This window comes from Acomys russatus, chromosome 32 (assembly GCF_903995435.1).
Source record: "Acomys russatus chromosome 32, mAcoRus1.1, whole genome shotgun sequence".
NCBI lineage: Eukaryota > Metazoa > Chordata > Mammalia > Rodentia > Muridae > Acomys > Acomys russatus.
The window spans coordinates 27,273,524-27,286,890 of record NC_067168.1 but is presented as its reverse complement, the minus strand read 5'-3'; the positions used below and the strand labels follow the sequence as shown (position 1 = coordinate 27,286,890).

Genomic DNA, 13,367 nt, shown 5'->3' with positions numbered 1-13,367 from the left:
GAATAGATATTTGGAAAGTATGTTCTTGCTCTTCTTAAAATCTCATTCTATCACCAGCGTGGCCTCAATAGGGCTAAAAATGGAACTCTGGGGTTGGGGAAATGGCTTGGTGGGCACAGCACTTAACATGCAAGCACAAGGACTGGGAATTCACACCCCTAGAATCATGTGAATTTCCAGCAGATGTGGTAGCCATTTGATTTTTTATTTGGTTGGTTTGCTGGGGGTTTGTTTGTTTGTTTGTGGGGTTTTTTGTTTTGTTTTGGTTGGGGGGGGGGTTGTTTGTTGGTTGGTTGGTTGGTTGGTTAGTTGGTTTTTCAAGACAGGGTTTCCTGGGGGCTGGAGATGGCTCAGAGGTTAAGAGCACTGACTGTTCTTCCAGAGGTCATGAGTTCAATTCCCAGCAACCACATGGTGGCTCACAACCATCTATAATGTGATCTAATGCCCTCTTCTGTCATGCAGGCAGAGCACTGTATATATAATAAATAAATACATAAATAAATCTTAAAAAAAAAAAAAAAAAAAAAAAGGACAGCGTTTCTCTGTGTAGTCTTGGCTGTCCTGGACTCACTTTTGTAGACCAGGCTGGCCTTGATCTTAAGAGATGCACCTGCCTCTGCCTCCCAAGTGCTGGGGTTAAAGGCGTGCACCATTTGTAATAGCATTCAGGAGGCAGAAACCGTGGATTCCAAGGGCTAGAATAGCTGGAATTGGCAAGCTCCAGTTTCAGCAAGAGACCCTGCCTCAATAAAGTCGAGAGCAACTAAGATATGCTTGTCAACATCAGGCCTCCAAACATATATGCACAAACACAACTGTACATGTTCACACATGCAAACACACATACATACACATATGCCACCACCCAGACATATACACACAGATGCTGTTAAGTATATTGTTTTGAAATTTTTTACACAGTGATTAGTAGGTATTGTACTTGACAGCACATTCACAAAATCAGAGCTTTGGTTCAACTGCCTAATAAAATGAGGCCTATCTTCTTCCCTCATAGTTTACAAAGTGCTTAGGAAAAAAAAGTACCCTAAATACAAAGTGCTTAACTCTAATAACCTTAATAAGTACCAGAAAACATAGGTTTCTCTTTTATTGAACAGCTAAATAAAGTGGGTAGAGGAAGCAAATTTTATAAGCATATCTAATATGAAAAACAAAACAGATGTTTTTTGTTTCCTATCTAGTCTAGAGCACGCTGTCCATTGAGTTCTTTGTGGTTGATACAAATCACAAGAGAAATTAAATATAATTATCAATGTAGTACAAAGGCAAGCTTGTGCTACTGAATATGTTTCTTGATATAATAACCATTAAGCTGGGGTGGCAGCAAACGCCTTTGATCCCAGCACACTGGAGGCAGCGGCAGGCAGATCTAACTGAATGTGAAACTAGACTGGTCTACAGAGCCACTCTAATAGTGGTCAGGGTACACAAAGGGCGCTGTCTCAAAAATCCAAAACAAAACAAATAGACAAAAACCGACATGATGAATATTAAGATCTAGAGGTGGATCTAACAGTTGGCCCATCTATTTTTTTTTTCCAAGACAAGGTTTCAAAGGTTGATCCCAAACTCCTGGCCTCAAGCGTTCTTTCTGCCTCAGCCTTCTAAGTAACTGGGGCTACAAGTATTTGACTCCACACTCAACTAGCCTACTTTTTAAGTACCAATTTAGAAAAAGTATGTCTATAATATAATGTAAAAATCTTTCTGACTCTTACTGGTGGCAAAATAACAGGTATTGTTAATAAAAGTGATTTATTTATTCAAAATTATAGAATATGCTCAACTTCTGTTCAAGGCTATCAAAAATTAAAATATTAACTTTTTTCCCAGACAAATCTATGAACATCAATTTGTTGGTGTTTTGTTGTTGTTGTTACTATTGTTAGCTGCTTATAAGGGTAGACTTCAGAGTCACAAATAACCTGAATCCAAGCCTCTGTTTCCCCTATTGAGGTAAAGTACTTAGCCTATTTACCTCACCTGTGAAACAGGAATAAAACTGCCACAGAATTGCTGTCATTTACTTTAATGCACTTTATATAGTGTTTGATACTTCCTCAATAAATTATCTATAACCAAGTCCCAATCAAATACTTCATCGTGTACCAGAAATCCAGAAATGCAGGTTCAATTAATCTGGCTGGGGTACATCTCCAACATGTGGCATAGTTTTGCACCTCAGATGAATTTCCTTTTTCGGAAAGGTAAAGTGAGGTGCTGCCAAGAACTTAACTCACGACTTGTATTGTCTTAGCATGACCTTTAACTGCACAGCTCTAGCACTCCCCTTTCCAGGTGATTCTAATATGGAAGCACCAGCTTCAGGACAAAGTTCAAACTTTTTAGTCTGGCACACCAGGTCCTCTAGTCACTGCTTACAGATCTGTTTTAGTGCCCTTAGCATTTGGGGTGTCTTTTCTGAGGTATTTTCCCCCTCAGGTGCCAGGAACCCAGTCTTCACTTTGTCATGGCAGGGAGCTCACAACCACTCATCAACTCCAGGTCCAGAGGCTCTTAACATATCTGGCCTCCTTGGGCACCTGAACTCATGCGAGCGTGCACGCACACACGCACGCACGCACACGCGCATACACACACACACACACACACACACACACACACACAAATTAAAAATCAATCTTTCAAGTGAAAACTTATATTTCTTCTATACATTTTTTCAGGTATATAAGACCGTGAGTTATTCTAATAAACAACTGGGAAATGTAAAGAATAATGGCACAATATGTCTTTGAAAACTAAAGACATTCAAAAAGTTCCATTACCTAATTTAAAATTTATTTTATGATTATTTCAAAGGGATTCAACATAGGATGTTATCTTGCCCAAAAAACTAATTAGAAATAAACTGATGCCCAAAGACAAACAGCTAGCTAGCTAGATGTAGTTCAGAATCATCTCAAGCTAGCATGAAACTCAGTATGAGTACTCATGCAAAAATACTTCAATGCCCAGATACGAAGAAATGAGCTTTTGTGTTTTCTTTTTAAAACAGATCTCAGATCATGCACTATTTTACACCAAACTACCTATATTTATGAAATACAGAATTTTCATTTTTACAAAAATATCTTAAATATTAGTAAGTTAAAATGAAAAACAAGTAACCACAGCTCTGTTTTCTGTATCCAGTTTTACAGCAGGGAAAAGCAGCCAGCTATTATATTTGATCTTAACTTTAGAGGAACTTAATCTTAGAGGAAATTTATAAAATGTGCTTTACTCCAAGCTGGGCAAAGTGGTGCACTACCGTAATCCCAGCACTCTGGGAGGCAGAGGCAGGCAGATCTCTGTGAGTTCAAGGCCAACCTAGTCTAGAAAGCAAGTCCAGGATAGCCAGGGCTACACAGAGAAACCCTGTCTCGGAAAAAAAAGGAAATAAAATGTGCTTTACTCCTTGTAAAGACTCACTCCTACTCCATTTATTTACAGAATTACACATGCAAAGCCTAGTAGTCATTAAAAATAGAAAGCCATCAAATGTATTCATTGTAAGAAATCATTACAGGGACTGGAGAGATAGCCCAGGTTCAAATCCCAGCACCCAATAGCAGTTCACAACTCTCTGTAATTCTAGTTCCAGGGGATCTGACACTCTCACACAGACAGACTAGAGACAGAACACCAATGTATATAAAACATAATAATTAAAAAAAATCATTACAATGTGGCTAGACATGGTAGTTCACACCTGTGATCTCAGCACCTCGTAGACTGAGGCATAAATTCAAGGCTGGCTTGGTTTATATATGGAGACCTGGGCCAGCCAATGTTATGTGAGTAGACAGTCTCAAAACCTGGGCAGCAGGGAGCACTGCAGGTCTTGCCATGATGCTGTACCTCTCTAAAGAAAAAGGACTCCAGTTTCTACAATGTATTTAATGATAAGCAGGAGACACTGGTTACTGCCTTCATCTTTTCATTCACCCTCTGATCATCCTCATTAGCTTTATCGATGCCTGTCGTCACATGATGAGCTAACATCAATTTTCAGAAAACTGTCCTTACCATTTTATCTAGAGTGTCATTTCACTCACTTTTTAAGATTGGTGGTCTTTACATCTACATACAATACAATATACTGATGGTTAGAGCCCTCTGAGTGTACAAGAATACTCATTTTTATTTCACAGAACATTTTGCAGTTTCTATTTTGTTTAAAAACCTTAAGTTAATGAATTTTGCCCAAGTTTATAAAACAAGAAAGGAATGAAGGCTAATGTGACACAGTAACTCTAGTGCCAGAAATTCTTTATCAGTGGCTGTTGGACAAGGCCACATCATGACAATGCTTCCTTCATCTATGACCATGTTTTTTGTTTTTAAGCCAGTGTTGTCTTCTCTACCCCACCCCTATTTGTCAAGAAAAGGTATCACTATGGATGTAGCCAGCCTGTCTTCAAACTCTTGATCCTCCTGCCTCGGCCTCCTAAATACTAGTACTACACTTTTGACTCCCTGCCTGGTCACGATGGATTTTTAATGTAAACAGAGTTCATGAGAAGCACTTGCTTCTCTAACTTGGGCTACTAGATTAAAACAGGGCTGCAGTTCCTTTCTTGTAATGTGAAAACTGGGAGTTCAGAATATGAAGCCAATGTTGATTTCTCTGGCTACTGCTATAATGCATTCTTCATCTCTTACTGGGAGGTCTCTAGGCTTCTAACAGCAGCCAGCTTGTAACCTGTAAGTAGAGTAAAATCTCAAAGGCTTCATTCCTTTTTAGTAGACATTAGCATATAATCAAATCTTTTTTTTTTTTTTTTCATTTTGAGACAAGGTCTTATATAGCTGAAGCTGACCTTGAACTTCTGACCCTTCCTGCCTCCGGGTTACAGGTGTTTACTACCACAACCCGTTTATGAACTACTGAGGATCAGTCTCAGGGATTCTTGTATACTCTACAAACTGGGCAACACCACCGGCAGAGGTAGGTGGATCTTTGTAAGTTTGAAGCCAGTCTGGTCTGCAAAACAAGTTCCAGGACAGCCGGGGCTCTGTTACATAGAGAAACTGTCTCAAAAACCCAAAACACAAATAAACAAAAAATCTACTTTCATAGTCAGGATATGGAAAAAATAATATAAAAATAAAACAGGAGAAATAGACAATCACACAATCCTAGTCAAATATAATCTGATAAAATATGTGCTGGGTTTCAAACCTGGGACCCTAACCTTGCAGGCAATTCCACTGCCTGCTCTCATTCATCATCTGCTGCCTCCACCAGATGTGTCAGGTGTGTGCTGAACACAGGGCCGCCAGCCACCACAGAGCTCCTCCCTATCCCCCCAACCCCCCACCCCAACTCGGTCTCTCTCTGCTCCCCTACCCTGGTGACAAGTCTGTGTCAAAAAAACTAAGCAACATACCAATTTTCAACAGAAATGACAAAAATAAACTGTACTATTAGACTGGTCAAGATTAAAAGAACACACTAATGATATAAAAACACACTGGTGATATAAGAAACAAAAAAATAGTACAAATCACACAGAAGGTAGAAGGAAAAAAAACATAGGAAACAAGCTTATGCTGACAAATTAAATGAACAAATTTTAAATTGAAGTTTAGTACAAAATTAACACAAAATGAAGTTTTTAAAAATGTGAACAGGCCTAAAATTGAATTTGAATTTGTCAACCAACTATCTTTTCACAACCAAGTGGTTCTATAATCCAGTACTCAGAAGGCTGAGACAGGAAGATTCCAAGTTTGAGACCAGTCTGAGATTTACAGTAAGTTAAAGGCCAGTTGGGCTACAGAATAAGACCTGTTTTTAAAATAAGTAACTTTATACAAAGAAAATTCCAGGTCCAGGAGGAAAAAAATTAGTACCAATATGATACAATCTCCTTCAGTAAACAAGAGTAATTTCTAATTTTTGGAGGCCATCATAATCCTAGTAAAAAGAAAAAAACTAAAAAAAAAAAAAGAAAAAAGAAACTATTACAAAGATTTTATGAAAGGCCTACAAAGAATGATGAAAAAGATGCTAGAATATCTAACAAAATATTAGGGAGGGGGAAATATTTGACCATTAGCTTTTTTGTTCTTTTTGGTTTTTTGTTTTTCTTCTCTCTCTCTCTCTCTCTCTCTCTCTCTCTCTCTCTCTCTCTCTCTCTCTCTCTCTCGTGAGGGTGTCAGATCTTGGAGTTACAGACAGTTGTGAGCTGCCATGTGGGTGCTGGAAATTGAAGCTGAGTCCTTTGGAAGAGCAGGTAGTGCTCTTAACCACTGAGCCATCTCTCCAGCCCCCCCCCCTTTTTTTCATTTTTCGAGACAGGGTTTCTCTGTATAGCCTTGGCTGTCCTGGACTCACTTTGTAGACCATGCTGGCCTTGAACTCACAGCGATCTGCCTGCCTCTGTCTCCCGAGTGCTGGGCTTAAACATGTGCGTGACCACCGCCCAGCTCTGGTTTTTGGTTTTTTGGGTTTTTGTTTTGTTTTGTTTGGGGGGGGGTTGGTTTTTGGTTTTTCAAGACAGGGTTTATCTGTGTAGCCTTAGCTGTCCTGGACTCCCTCTGTAAACCAAACTGGCCTTGAATTCAGCGATCCACCTGCCTCTGCCTCCCTGAGTGCTGGGATCGAAGGCATGTGCCACCACTCCAGCTGCCTTGCTGACCATTAGCTTTTTTTGAAAAGCACATGTACTTACCCCATTCTAAAATGTCATAGACGGGACACTTATTTTCCCAAGATTGGCTACTGAAAACAAAAGTATTATAGATATCCTGTTGACATATTCCTCATAAACAAGAAATTCCCTTATCTGGGACTGAAAAGATGGCTCAGGGGTTAAGAGCACTGGCTGCTTTTTCCAGAAGACCCAAGTTTGATTCCCAGCACTCACATGATGCTTTCAACTATCTGTAACTCAAGTTCCAGGGGATCCAATGCCCTCTTCTGATGAGCACTGCACACATATGGTGCATAGGCTTACAAAAAGGTGTAACACACACAAGCCAATGTAACTAAATTGAATAATAAAACATTTTAAAGCCAGGCATGTGTGATAACTGATGCACGCCTTAAATCCCAGTAAAAAGCAGGCAGTTATCTGTGAGTTTGAGGCCAGCCTGGTCTACATAGTGAGTTCTAAGACAACCAGGGAACATATAAAAAAGACTGAGTTAAAAAAAAAAAAATCCAAAAACCAAAATTAATTTCCCTCATTCAGACTATAAAGGAATATAACTGGAAGGTTTAAAGCAGATGTACTTTTAGATTAGTAATTAAGAAAACAAACCAACAAACAAGCCTCACATAATAACTATAACCAATTTAAACTACAGCCAAAAGAAGTAATGTGCAGCCAGGAATGGTGAAATATGCCTGTAACACTAGCACACACAAGGCTGAGGCAAGAAGATAATGGGTTATTAGGCCAACTTGTTGCAGTTTTATAGCCAGCCTAGGCTACATAGTAAGACTCTGGTTCATAAAGGATTTTTTTAATTATTTATTTTTATTTACGTGCACTGGTGTTTTGCCTACATGTGTGTCTATGTGAAGGTGTTGTGTCTGGAGTAACAGACTGTTGTAAAGCTGTCATGTGGTTGCTGGGAATTAAACCCAGGTCCTCTGGAAGAGAGGTCAGTGTTCTTAACCACTGAGCCACCTCTCCAGTCCAAGAAGAATTTTTTAAAAGAGATGTAAATGTTCTTCTGCCTGTGTGTGTGACCGTGTATTGCATGTGCACAGTGCCCAAGATTCCCTGGAAGTTACAGACAGTTGTGAGCTGCTGTGTGGGTGCTGGGAATCACATCTGGGTTCTCTGGAAAAGCAGCCAGTGCTCTTAACCACTGAACATCTCTCCAATTGCCAAGAACAAATTTTAATATAATTTCTCCAACTATCTCATTGGCATATGGCATTATCAGATTTTTATTGTTTTCCAGTTTGATGGAAGTAAGTTGGTTCCTTATAGCTCTGCTTTGCACTTTCCTGATTACAATTCAACACAGGCTACTATGAGTAATAGTTAGGTTATAACCAGCACTCTCAATAAAAAGTGGAAAATAAAGCTGTTTTCACAAAGGTTAAGTATTATTTCATGAAGTATCTGCTATTTTGATTGTATGTATTATGTGTATGTTTGCACTGAGTTATAATGTAAAATGTTGTTTAACTGTTAGCACCTAGCAAGGTAAAAAGTACTACTATATAGTTTAATTATAGTAAAACTCCATAGAAACAGTTGGGCAACTCATTGGCTCATCATTTCCACCCACAGCACAAAAGAATGTACTTTATAAAGCAGGCAGGACTTCCCAGTCCCTACAAGGTGGCACAGGTCTGCGTGCTGAGGCCGGCACTCAGAAAGATTCAAATTGAAATTTCTAGAGTGTAGGCTAAATAACCATCTTCAAGGCCAACCAGGGAAAACTAAGCAAGACTCCCATCTCAAAACAAAACAAAAAAATTTAATTTTAAAAAATAGGGGAAGAGGCCAGTGAGATGGATCAGTAGGTAAAGATGCTTGCCTGATGACCCACATTCATCCCAGATCCCACGTGGTAGACAGTTGTCCTCTTGCTTGCACATGCATAAAGTGGCACACTTATACTCAACACACATATACAATAAATAATACATTTTAAAACAAAATAAAAATTGAACACGAAGGCAGGCTTGAGATGTCCTTCAATATATAACTGGTAGAGAGCCACTGGAAGGAGTTCATGGGGAACCAAGCCGGGTCAGCAGATCGGAGTTCAATTCCAGGAAACCCAATGGTGCAAAGATCCCCAGAAGCTACCTAACCGCTGCACACATGCGTACACAATACAACATGCGTTCACACACACTGATGCACAAACAGGAGGAAGGAAGGAAGGAAGAAATAACAGAATCCAAAAAAACCCTGAGGGAAGCACTTAGGAGTGCTGTGACATAGCTCAACTGGGGTCATGTACTGGGATCATTTCCAAATGGCGGAAAACTAAACTTGACCTTCTCTAGAGACAAGATCCTACTTACTACATTAAGAATCATCTCATTCTTTGATTTATACAAGAACATCTTTTTTTAAAATATTACATGAAGTTTCTTGAGCATGAGAAGAGAAGGAAAGGGGGGAGGGGTGCCCCCAAAGAGAGGGAGAAAGAAGGTAGAGAGTAGAAACAAGAGCATCGCTTATGTCTGTTTCATAATTAAACTCTGCCCCAAAACGGCTGGGGGTGGAGAGGGGGTGCAAAACTCAGCAGATGGCATTTGCTGCCAATCCTGATAATCTAACTTTGATCCCAGATCACACATGGTGGAAAGAACCAAATCCATAAGTTATCCACTGACTTTCATATGAGTACCATATTCACACACAATTAAAAAGAAAATTAATAAAGACAAAATGTTAAACGATGGTAGTGGGGCATAGCTGCAATCCCAGAATTTGAGTGGTAGAGTTAGGAGAATCAGGAATTCAAAGCCAGACTGGGATACACAGCACCACGTCTTACTCAAAAATAAATAAAAACAGGTACAGAGAACATAGCTATTCTAACATATACCAGACCCTGAGTTCATACCTGGTAACACAAAACAAAGATAAAAACGATAGGGGGAAGGAAGAGAGAAGAGACAGAGAGGGAAGCCTTAGCTGTGTCCTTTCCTTACGTCCAGACTTCAAGAGCGGAAGTGAAGATGCTTCTCTCCCCACTGGAAGTAAATAAATGATAGTTCCCTACCTCCTCCTCGAGAGTGGACAGACTCTAAATATACCAGGATAGCTTTCCATTTGCACTAGAGGGGAATGGTATTTTTGTGTATGTAATTAATGCCCCTATAGATACCTGGGTGGGCCTGACTTAAACAAGCAACTTTTCAAAGGTCAAAAATTAGAGATAGAAGTCAGACACTGGTTCTGTAGTAGCCATTTTGTGAACTGCTCTCTATTAAGGTCCTATGTCAAAAATAAATACTGTCATGCTTTAGCCAAAAGCTAACAAAGAGGCATTAAGTCTATAGTACTAATATAACTAAAATATATCCATCTATAATCAAGCAAGGAAGAGTATAACTATACATTCTATAAAGTTTTAGCTAAAAGGGGGTTTTTCAATTTGTCAAAGAACCACTGCATCACTCCAACTTTAGAAATGAGGAAGATAAGAGTCAAATAGTTAAGTAAAACCCACATCACAAATCTAGGAACTTCAGAAACTTCAGTTCAAGGCTCGCTCACTTCCCTGCAACTCGGCTTCTTTAAGGTTTTAAAAGAGTCTTTTAAAGTCAGGTGTGGCTGTGACCCCAGCATTTCAAAGTATGAAGCAGAATGACTGCTATAAATCCAAGGCCATCCTGAGCTACATACCAAGAGCCTGGCTGAAAAAAACAAAACACAGAACACAAAAGAGCCATTCAGTAATTGGCTGTCCTGGCACCCCCTCCCCCTGTCCGATCTCACAACTCCTTAGGCTTTAGAAAAGTATTTCCCTAAATTAAAGGGCACCTTGGGCTGCATAGTGACTTCATGGCCAACCTGGGCTACACACTGAGATCCTATTAAGGGAGTGGGGATAACCACACCACAGTATACTGTATTAAGAGTCCTCTACTTGTTTTGCTTTTTTAAGACAGAATCTCATAAAATGTCCATGCTAACTTCAACGTGTGATCCCCCTGCCTCTGCCTCCTGAGGAACCAGAATTACAGGCATAGGCCACCAAGCATCAACTCCGAAGTACAGTTCTAGGATGCAAAACAAAACAAAGACAGCAAAAAACTAGCGAAACACCTGTGGGTTTTTTAGAAGTTTATTTGGGTAAAAATTTGTGTTACATTCCCCATAATGAAAAACAATGAAGTAACATTCCTGGTTCTTTCATTATCTCTTGATCAGATTTTTAGCCTCAATATATGTATTATGAGACCATCATCCATCAAACAATAAACCAATCGTTTTTATTCTAGATGTTCTGTACATTTCCGTAAGAACTTCGCCATCAGAATTTGACATTTTTATATAAAAAAAAAAAAAAAACCACACACACACACACACACACACAGGAAAATCTAAAGGTAAAGTTACAAATTCCATTAAGTTACAAATCGTACAACTTTATTCGGATTTAGGTACTTTCACAAACGCTGCTTTTCTTGAGGTATAAAATATAGCTGTTTCTAAGCATAACCAGGAAAGAGAGAATAAATAAACACACTCCCCTCATCTTAACACCAACTTCAAGAGCAGCTAATTCGCTACCGCTAACTGCACTGTTTGGGGTCTACAGGAGCTCCAAAACCACCCCACGACTCAACACTCCCAGGGCACGACTGCCTGCAATGTGGAAAGCATCAATAACAACTCGAATGCAGGCAGAAGCGGGTGACGTGACAATCCGAAAACCAGAAAAGGTTGTGGTCCCCACTGCACACAAGCAGCACCTGGTCCGGACCCCTCCAAGTGGGGCTCAGGTCCAACTCCACGAACTCGGGTTTCCCAGCTCTTCACCCCGCCCCCCACCTCCAGGGAGGAGGAAAAACAACTTTTATTGGCCTCATCTCCCGGGAGATTGGGAAACTAGCGGGGCAGTTGCTCGGGCCTGGACACGTTTCACCGGGAGGCCCCCGTCCGGAGCTGAGAAGGCGGATAGCGGGAAAGCTCGCCTGCTACGCCCGGTCCGCCCCAGTCCTCAGTCCACTGCCCCACCCCGGCCCCGGGAGGCCTGGGCCAGCAAGTCAAGCTGAGCGACCCCCGGGACCCCCGGCAGAAGCGAGCTCGTTGTCATGTGACGACGACGACGCCGCCGCCAAGACACCGCAGAAACGCAGGGCGGCGGAAGGCGTTCGCGCCAGCCCGCCTCGGCTGGCCCCGGCGCGGGCGAGTCCCGAGAGCCCGGGCGGGAGAAGGGAGGGGGGAGAGGGAGGGAGAGCGGAGGGCGGGCTTGGCGGCGGGCCCGAGCGCGCCACAAAGGCTTCCGCGCTACCGCCGCGGAGCCCGGACGGGCGGGGGCACCGTTTTCGCGGCCCGCGGGAGGGGTGGAGAGAGCGGAGAGCGCCCGCCGCGCCCACAGCGGGTCCCGGGGCGCTCGGCCGCCCGCAGCCCGCCGCGCAGCGCAGCGCACAGGCCCGCGCGGCCTCCCTCCCCCGCGCGGGGCCCGCGCCGGCCCGCTCGCCCGCCCCGCCCGCCCGCTCGCGCTCCCAGGCTCTCGCCCGGCCTCCATCTTGGATCGGCGCTTCCAGCCCCCGCGCCGCTGCCGCCGCATTTCCCCCTCTTTCCCGCCCCCCGCCGCCGCCGCCGCCGCCGCCCGCCCGCGCTCACCTCAGCTGCCCATCCGGGCGCTGTCGGCCGTCGACCTAGTTTCCCCCCAAAAGTCTCCGGTGTGTTATTCCCGATGTGGGGGGGTTGTTACGGGGTGGTCGCCGGGGGTTCGGGAGCGGGGGCCGCGCCTTCAACGGAGCTGCAATCCTAACCCGCCATCTGGTGGCATTTTCCACACGCCAATGGCGCCGCTGCAGACTCGGGTCCCGGCCGCCCTCTGCTGGCCACCGTGCTCACTGCCTCGCTGACAGGACGGGCCTGCCCGGAAAAGGGGAGGGAGCTGAGGCGCGAGCGGGGGGCGGGATGGGGGGGAGGGGACACTGGGACGGGGGCGCGCGCTAACGCTGGCCCCCGGGCAGCGCGCACGCGCAGCAGCGGGGCGGGAAAACGTGGCCTTTGCGTGGCGGGCCCCGCCCCCGCGCCGGGCTCGGCCAATGGCGAGCGGCGGCTACCTCTGGGTGAGGGCGCTGTGGACGGCTGGTGGGCCGCCCGAGGCGAGCGGAAGGGCGGACGCCGTGGCGCCTGCGCGACCCTCCGCTCGCTCGCTCGGGTTGTCGCCCGCCATTTTCCGAGCTGCTCCGGAGAGCCGGGGAAAGGAATCCGCTCCCCCCGCCCCCGCTCCTCCGCCGAGGGCCCCTCCCCGGCGGGGGCTGCGCTCCGCTCCCGCCCGGAGGCAGCCAGCCAGCCAGCCGCCCACACCCGCCGTTATCGGGGCGTGTTGTGCCAGCGGCTCCCGGAGCTCTCCCCGCTAAGCCAAGGGCCCCAATCTAGAATGAGTTGGCGATTTATTATTGATGAGGTGCTTTCCCACAACGAGGGTGAAAAGGTTTCGAGGACTGGGGCTTCCCCTCCCTGCCGCGGAGCTAAACGAGAAACACTGCCCGCTCCGGGCCGATTGGCGTCGTCCTCTCTCTGCAAAAGCGGATCGTCTCCGAGGTGCAGGCTTTGCATAAGGCGGCAGCATTGCCTAGTTAGTGAGAAGGGAGAAGCTGCACTGCCAACATAGATAGACTCTGCTTGGAATTAGATTCCCCTCCCACAGCCTAGGACTACTTT

General features: G+C 44.2%; 1 protein-coding gene across 3 annotated transcripts in view; it reads right to left on the bottom strand.

Moving 5' to 3' along the window:
* Stag1 (stromal antigen 1) overlaps positions 1–12,537 on the bottom strand; it is a 312,401-nt gene extending 299,864 nt beyond the window's left edge. For 2 of the 3 annotated variants that reach the window (XM_051140149.1, XM_051140148.1), the window contains exon 1: positions 12,312–12,536. The gene's annotated coding sequence lies outside the window, so the exon portion shown is untranslated. Of the gene's footprint in view, positions 1–12,311 lie in introns of all 3 variants that reach the window. The other variant, XM_051140150.1, reaches the window with a different exon arrangement.
* Between the last annotated feature and the right edge of the window lie 830 nt (positions 12,538–13,367).